Here is an 8,936-nt window from a genome sequence, read left to right as displayed (position 1 = left end):
ATGGACTCCTGGTTTGCCGCAGTTCATTCATCTTTTGTTATTAGGATCTCAGAAATAGTGGCACAAATTCAGTGTGGGGAAAAGGCGAGGGGTGGAGGGAGAGGGGGAGTGGGTTAAGGGATAGGTGGCTCGAGCCTCTCCTTTTGGCCATATTACAGATTAATATGTCCACAAATAGACCTATTCCCCTACACTCTTTATAGATGTAGTGACTTCTGTTACTTCGGGGGCAACATAGGATATCCCCCCTCCCCCCACACCCTCTCCCAGCCCCTTGAAGAAAGTTCTGATTATAACGCTGGTGTTAGGGTTCAATTTTCCAAGTACAAAGTCTAAGGATTCGGCTGAATATGAAGTCCTACCAAACATGGTATGTAGGTTACCAATACTTTGGGGGGTCAAACAAGGTTTTAGAGCACAAGTTTGGGAAAGAATTTGCAGCTTTGCAAGATCCTTGAAATTGTTCTATATTGGAAAATGTCCAAAATGTGCCTTTTTATCCCCAGGTAAACACATTACGTGTCTGTGCCCATGCAGAGGATGCGGAAAACAATGAAACTTTCCACTTTTGTCACAGGTAGAAAAATAATGAGCTCACTGCCGATTTCATTGCGAATGTTCACAAAGGCTCGAGAAGACTTTCCAAGCTTTGGAATAAAGAGAATGACACAACACTGGTTTGGTCGTTCGTCTCAACAACAGTTGGTTCTTTACTGAAGATGACGACGCAAACTACTAGGATGTCATTTTCACATTCCTTATCATGCGGGCCACATCGACGCAACAGGATTGCAAAAAGAGCACCGCACTGTATTCTGAGCCCAGAGTTCAGATTGAGAACACGAATAGGTCAACTCAAGTTGGCTTTCAAAATCGATCCTGATACGTGACAACTATTGGAATTGGTCAACATCTACTTTATTTTCTACTTCCATGGTACACCACATACAGATTTAAAGATATGTCACTGGTACAAGTACAAGTTTTTTTCGTGGGTAATGTTTATTTATTTATTTTATTGCCACATTTTGCTTACCATGAGATGGAGGCTCCATTGTACTATATTGGAAATTGTACTATATTGTACTATATTGGAAAGGCATAGCTCCATATCTTTGTACAGTTTTTGAGGTTTTAATCCTTGGGGCTATTTAGTACAATGCAGGATGAGCACATAGATGTAGTCAGACTTTTCCATCAAACCCCAATTCTTTTTGACTGGTGATGAATGGCTGTGATATCGACCTCACTGAAAGCTTCTGTTTTGGATGAGCCAGCTGGCAACGCTCTACTGACCCTGTGTATTGTGTTCTATGCCTTTGTTTCATTTGATTCAAAAGTTTAGATCTATTTTTCAGAAAATAGATTCATCTTTATTACCATTATTACCATTAGACTTACAGAGCCATCCGAATGTGGTGAATAATTTCTGAGTTTAAGAGCAGCTGGAATATTAAATAATACCAGTGGTCTCTGGCTAAGCATTACATATTGTTATGGGCATCGAGGATGAGGACCTGAGTCCCAAACGTCACTCCCGACTAAGTGTGTTATAGGGTGACTAATGTCAGCGACCCCAAGTCCTATCCCCAACCCGCCGGGCCGAGGCCCGCAAGCTGGCCGAGCGGTTTTTGGAAGCTTGAACTTTTGGTTTAGTGCAAGGACTTTAAACTGCCACACTGTCAGCTCAGGGGAGCTTGCAACCCGATCCGAAAAAGGTCAATTAAACAAAATGAAATACAATCAATTTACTTCAAATAATGCAAAACGATACAATAATCAAATCATAGAAGTACAAGTATGACAGACTTAATTAATTAATAATGACAGACTGAAGCAATTAACACAGGCCACATACAACTGATATGAAAGGCCGACACAACATCCACACACAACACTCTATCTAACCCAGGGAAGGGAAGGGAAGGTAAGCAAAGTAATAAAATAATAACCGCAGGGAATTTAAATAAAATGTGATTTGAGGATGGGGGTGGAATGGGGTTCAGGCCTGTTTGAAGAGCAGCTTACTCAACGTTCGTCAGAGCGGGCTTGGCAGGAACCAAGGTTCACCAACGTTCCGCAATCCCCCTCTCCTTTCATCAACCTCCACGAGCAAGGATCGCGTTTTCACCACCCTGGCAAGAGCCGCTCTTCTTCTTCCCTCTATCCTTCTCTCCCACTTTCTTGCTTCTGGGACAGCTTTTGGTTTCCGAGGAACTTCGACTTCTTCAGGCACACTACTTTTGCTAGATCCTTGTAAATCTGCTTCACAAAGTCCATGAACCGGTAAATCAGCAAGGCCTCCACGCTGGCCGCATTTCTTCTTCCTCTCCCTTTTCCTGCCCCTTTTTTCCGTTGTCAGAAAAAGGGTTGAATCCTTCCCAAAGCTGTTTTTGTGCAACACCACCAACAGTCAAAATCACGTGGCACAAAGGGAGTTGGTATGGGGTAAACTTTAAGAAAAAGGAAAAATAAATACGAAAAGGTCACATTTGGGGAACCACAACCGAAATGACACCCCTATGCAACACACCCCCAAACAACACACCTCCCAAATGACCGACATTCCCACAAACGTAACAATATCTTATATGTGTATGTATGTATATATATATATATATCTTCTACTATATACAGTGCATTCAGAAAGTATTCAGACCCCTTCACTTTTTTCCCATTTTGTTATGTTGCAGCCTTATGCTGAAATCGTTTAAATTCATTTTTTCACTCATCAATCTACACTCAATACCCCGTAATGACAAAGAGAAAACAGGATTTTAGAAAATTTTGCAAATTTATTCAAAAGAAAAAACTGAAATATCACATTTACATAAGTATTCATACCCTTTGCTATGGCACTTGAAATTTAGCTCGGGTGCCTCCCATTTCTCTTGATCATCTTGGAGATGTTTCTACACCTTGATTGGAGTCCACCAGTGGTAAATTCAATTGATTGCACATGATTTGGAAAGGCACACACCTGTCTATATAAGGTCTCACAGCTGACAATGCATATCAGAGCAAAAACCAAGTCATGAGATCGAAGGAACTGCCTGCAGAGCTCAGAGACAGGATTGCGTCGAGGCACAGATCTGGGGAAGCCTACAAAAAAAATTCTGCTGCATTGAAGGTTCCCAAGAGCACAGTGGCCCCCATAGTTCTTAAATGGAAGAAGTTTGGAACAACCAGGACTCTTCCTAGAGGTGGCCGTCCGGCCAAACTGAGCAATCAGGGGAGAATGGCCTTGGTAAGAGAGGTGACCAAGAACCCGATGGTCACTCTGGCTGAGCTCCAGAGATCCTGTGTGGAGATGGGAGAAACTTCCAGAAGGACAACCATCACTGCAACACCCCACCGATCTGGGCTTCATGGCAGAGTGGCCAGACGGAAGCCAAACAGTCAATCTTGGTTTCATCAGACCACAGAATCTTGTTTCTCACAGTCTGAGAGTCCTTTAGGTGCTTTTTTGCAAATTCCCAGCGAGCTTTCATGTGTCTTTCACTGAGGAGAGGCTTCCGTCTGGCCAATTTGCCATAAAGCCCAGATTGGTGGGGTGTTGCAGTGATGGTTGTCCTTCTGGAAGTTTTCCCATCTCCACACAGGATCTCTGGAGCTCAGCTCTCTGGAGCTTTCTCCCATCTCCACACAGGATCTCTGGAGCTCTCTGACCATCGGGTTCTTGGTCACCTCTCTTACCAAGGCCCTTCTCCCCCTTTTGCTCAGTTTGCCCAGGCGGCCAGGTCTAGGAAGAGTCCTGTTGTTCCAAACTTCTTCCATTTAAGAATTATGGAGGCCACTGTGCTCTTGGGAAACTTCAATGCAGCAGAAATTTTTTGTAGGTTTCCCCAGATCTGTGCCTCGACACAATCCTGTCTCTGAGCTCTGCAGGCAGTTCCTTCGACCTCATGGCTTGGTTTTTGCTCTGATATGCATTGTCAGCTGTGAGACCTTATATGGACAGGTGTGCGCCTTTCCAAATCATGTCCAATCCATTGAATTTACCACAGGTGGACTCCAATCAAGGTGTAGAAACATCTCAAAGATGATCAAGAGAAATGGGAGGCACCTGAGCTAAATTTCAAGTGTCATAGCAAAGCAAAGGGTCTGAATACTTATGTCAATGTGATATTTCAGATTTTTCTTTTGAATAAATTTGCAAAACTTTCTAAAATCCTGTTTTCTCTTTGTCATTATGGGGTATTGAGTGTAGATTGATGAGGGAAAAAATGAATTTAAACGATTTCACCATAAGGCTGCAACATAACAAAATGTGAAAAAAGTGAAGGGGTCTGAATACTTTCTGAATGCCCTGTAAGAGAGCTGTTGGTCTGTCTGTGTGTGTCCCCATATTTCTCAGAGATGGCTGAATAGATATTCGTCAAACTTTCAGAGGTTCGTCAGTGAGTGCCTGGGAGTGTTTTAGGTGAATATATATATATTTTAAACCGTAAAGTTCGTTTTTTTGGATTTAACAAAATCTCTCTATGGTGCCTAAGCCTTTTTGATTAATGACAGTTATAATTATATACAAGTACACATTCACATAAATAAATATAAAACAATTCACAAACATTTGAACACAAATAAATCAAACAATTCCGGAACTGTACGAAGTTGTCAGGAGAGCTTCTTCTTCTTCCTGAACGTCATCACACTTAACTCAGAAACGTGATCAACGGCACATTCACCAGCAGATATTCAACAAAAAGGTGAAATGATGATTTGACATTTGTGATGGATTCTGATTTGGATGTAATTGCTTTTCCATTGTATTTGCCCTCATTTCAAATATGTTGATGTTTCTTTTTCGCTTGAGCATCGCCGGGTACTTCAGCTATAAACACTTACAGACTTCACTCGGGTACAAATACAAATACAACTTTGGCTTGGGGCTAACATTGGCTACGTGGCCGCGACCTCATTCGGGGGTGTGGGGGACCGGGAGAGGAGCGTAAATTCTCTATGTAAATGTGCACCGTGGAGCGCCACCTGGTGATGGTGTAGGAGCATCTGGAAACCCGTGGGCATTTAATAGTTAAAGTAAACCACCGATCTAATTCTCTTTATTAGACCCCAACCAACCACAAAATACTTGGTGGCCATCTCAAATATGTGTAGAACACCATTTTATGACGTCATCAAGATGGCGGCCATGAAAACGATGCTTGAAATCAGATTTTCAGTCATAACTTTGAAACTACTCAACCAAATTTAATGATGTTGGGCTCAAAATGCTCAGAATGATGCTGCGGAGATACCTATGCTGTTTTCACATAATATTCTACCAACAAAAAATAAAATTTGTGTCAAAAATGAGTAATTTTTGTATTTTTTGTATGTATTAAAATATAGTAATATACTGGAAAGATAACATGAAATGATTTTGTTTTTATAACATTGAAATTTATTGACAAAATATATTTTAAATGCAACTACATAAGAACAGCTCTTGGCACAAATACTACACAAGAAAATATAGTAGGTAATGTGTACCCAGTATTCCCTATTGGAGGTGGGAAAAAGGGGTTCATAAACGTCGGGAGATGGAGCTCGACGTCCCACTCCCTCCATGCATTATACTAATATATTTGTCCAATCAATTGAGACATATACATATAGATGTATGAACATTTAATCAACTGATATACTCTAAAACATTGCATTTCCCAAGTCAAGCCGAGCCTTCAGTCTGGACTGTAACAATAACGTAAGAATAAAGTGGTAAACATAGGTATACTGAATAATTTAAAAGTAATATAATAACAACTGATGAAAAAAAACACAATACTCAAACAAACAGAATAATAACATAATATACATATACATTGTGTTAAAAAAAATATCCATAATATTTGGACTATAAACCAAATACATACCCAAAAGAAATACATAATATAATTCAGGAAAAATAAGATGTAGTGTACATTATGACGAGGTGGAATTAAAAAAAAAAACCACCTTTAGAGGCCATTTTTCCCCGCAAGTGGGGGTTGGCCTTTTTCGGGAACCGTGGTTGTTGTTTTTCGGTCCCCTTTTTGAAGCAATGTTTTACGGCCAGATGCCCTTCCTGACGCCAACCCTTTTTGCCGCCTTTAACGACAAGCAGGGAATTACCAGTGAACTGGTACTCAATTTGCCGACCTCGGAAGGATGACAGGCTGAGTCAACCCCCCTGGCGTTAATTCAGCGATCGACCGGGATTCGAACCCAGGATCCTAGGATCCTAAGCCGGCACCCTAGCCGCTAGCCCAACACCAGGGATGGTGGTTTTTCAACACTAACACAAGTGCGAAAAGTGGTTTTCAACACTAACACAAGTGCGAAAAGTGTTTTTTCCACACTAATACAAGTGCAAAAGTGGTTTCCTGCACCAACACAAGTGCGAAAAGTGGTTTTTCAACACTATCACAAGTGCGAAAAGTGGTTTTTCAACACTAACACAAGTGCGAAAAGTGGTTTTTCAACACTAACACAAGTGCGAAAAGTGGTTTTTCCACACTAATACAAGTGCAAAAGTGGTTTACTGCACCAACACAAGTGCGAAAAGTGGTTTTTCAACACTATCACAAGTGCGAAAAGTGGTTTTTCAACACTAACACAAGTGCGAAAAGTGGTTTTTCAACACTAACACAAGTGCGAAAAGTGGTTTTTCCACACTAATACAAGTGCAAAAGTGGTTTCCTGCACCAACACAAGTGCGAAAAGTGGTTTTTCAACACCAACACAAGTGCGAAAAGTGGTTTTTCAACACTAACACAAGTGCGAAAAGTGGTTTTTCAACACTAACACAAGTGTGAAAAGTGGTTTTTCCACACTAATACAAGTGCAAAAGTGGTTTCCTGCAGAGTTCCCATATTTAGTACTTGTCTACTCAGGTGGAATGACCAGATAAAACGTGACGTCAAATAAAATGTATTTTTTTAACTTAACAAACAAAAGGTTTAAGCGCAGCACTTTGATTAGAGTATCACTATTTGGTGATAACACAAAACTAGACACAAATTGTTTTGCATGACTTGGAAATTGACTTGTATTCCAATAATGACAAGAAATTATGTTACATTTAATTTAATCAGTGACATTATATAGAAAACCAACACTCGGTCATTGGTGTGGCAAAATAATTTAATAATAATCACCAATAATGTTTCACAGATATCGGATTCATTTTTAGACTTTTATAGATATTAATAGTTATGGTCATCCAACAGCTAAACCCATGGTATTAATACTGGAATTGATAAGCATAACAGAATGTGGGGGGTGAACTAATGACTCAGAAACATGTCGGATCAGTTCATCCTCGGTGTCTTCATCATCCTCACTGGCTGTATTTCACCAGTGTGTTAAACAGTGTTTTTTACCTGTCGATTAGTCATGGACATAGTCACTGTGTTTTGAGCCAAGCCAATAGCATGCTTGTTCACTTCAGCTAATTTTGCTTCTGTAGAGAGTGTGGTTGTGGGACCTTGCAGTACCCATCTGAAGAAGCTGTATAACTCATTTGGCACATGGCTTTCATTGACATCAGCAAATGAACCATTGAACTCCCACTTTTTACATTTACCAACGGCCTGTCTGAGCACTACTGCTGCATCATATAACAGTTTAACATCACTATATAGTTTAACATCCTAATTGCAGCATCTCTTGTTTGTTTTAGGCTCACATACTCAGGTTTGTTGACTTGTTTTGGTTTGTGGAACTCCGCCTCAGGAATCCCAGATTAAATTAATGTTTTCAAGTCTCTGCGTCTGCGGTCAGGGTTTGCGACATTATTTGCTGATCTGATGTTGAGAAAAGCTTCATGCAGAGTTCCCATATTTAGTACTTGTCTATCAAACAGAGCATTTTCCAATAAGCACAAGAACTCGATGTCTGCAGCTACTTCATCTGCTGCATTTTCTCGAGTTACATCTCGGCTGTCAATAGATTTGCGTAGAATATGTGTAACATGGTTGGTCCAACACCCATCATGGTACGAGGCATCAATTGCGTGAGCATCTTTTGGATCTCCGGCTGTGCAAAGTCTCACCTTCAGTTTCTCATTTGTGCCCTTGTCAAGTGCAGCTTTTAAATTTTCTCCTCCTCTGCTAGTTACTACTACATGTAAGGGGTGCCTCACAGACCCCTTGCCTTCACGGAAGAAACACACACTGCTGTCCTAGGGTTCTGATTTTGAAGGAGTAAACACGCTGCTCTCTGATGCACTTGTACTGCATTCTGGTTGGGAGGTTTTGGCACAAATATTCTGTTCATACGTTCTTTTTGCTGCAGCGCATGCCTTTGGGTGAACTGCATTTTGAAAACAGGTTCTGTGCCATTTTGCAGATTTTGATGCTAATGTTTTGATGTCGGCATCGCCACCAAGCCTTCTAAGTATCTCCGGATATTGCCCATCACCACATAATGCACGTTCTTTTATATGATCTAGAAGTGTTTTAAATGTTCTTGGTTTTTCAATCAGTTATTCTACTGTATCTGCCTGACATATTATGCAAAGTTTATAATTGGGTTCATATCTTGCCACCTTTTTGGCTGGTCCCGGAAGATGGGCGTCATACTCCATTACTGGTCATAGGAACAGTCTCATCTGAAAAACACAAAGAAAATACACTTTAAAGTATTTAAAAAAAATTTTTTATACTGTGTATGTTTACATAATTATTTATGGGATATTTCTTGACTTTTTCATTGTCTAGGAACATGGAAACCATCTACATTGTTGTTCACAAAAAGCACCTGAAACAACAAAAACAAAAACAAATTAAAATATGTGTTGTTCCCACATTTTTTTAAATTTGTAATATGTTTAGGTAGTGTGATGTACAAAAAACAGTATGAACAGTTCAGTAGCTTCATTCTGAACATTTTGAGCCCGACATTTTTAAATTTGATTGAGTAGTTTCAAAATTATGATTTTAAGCATCGTTTTA

This window comes from Myxine glutinosa, chromosome 8, assembly GCF_964187855.1.
Source record: "Myxine glutinosa chromosome 8, kmMyxGlut1.1, whole genome shotgun sequence".
In the NCBI taxonomy this organism is placed as follows: Eukaryota; Metazoa; Chordata; class Myxini; order Myxiniformes; family Myxinidae; genus Myxine; species Myxine glutinosa.
Note: the sequence above shows the minus strand (reverse complement) of the source record.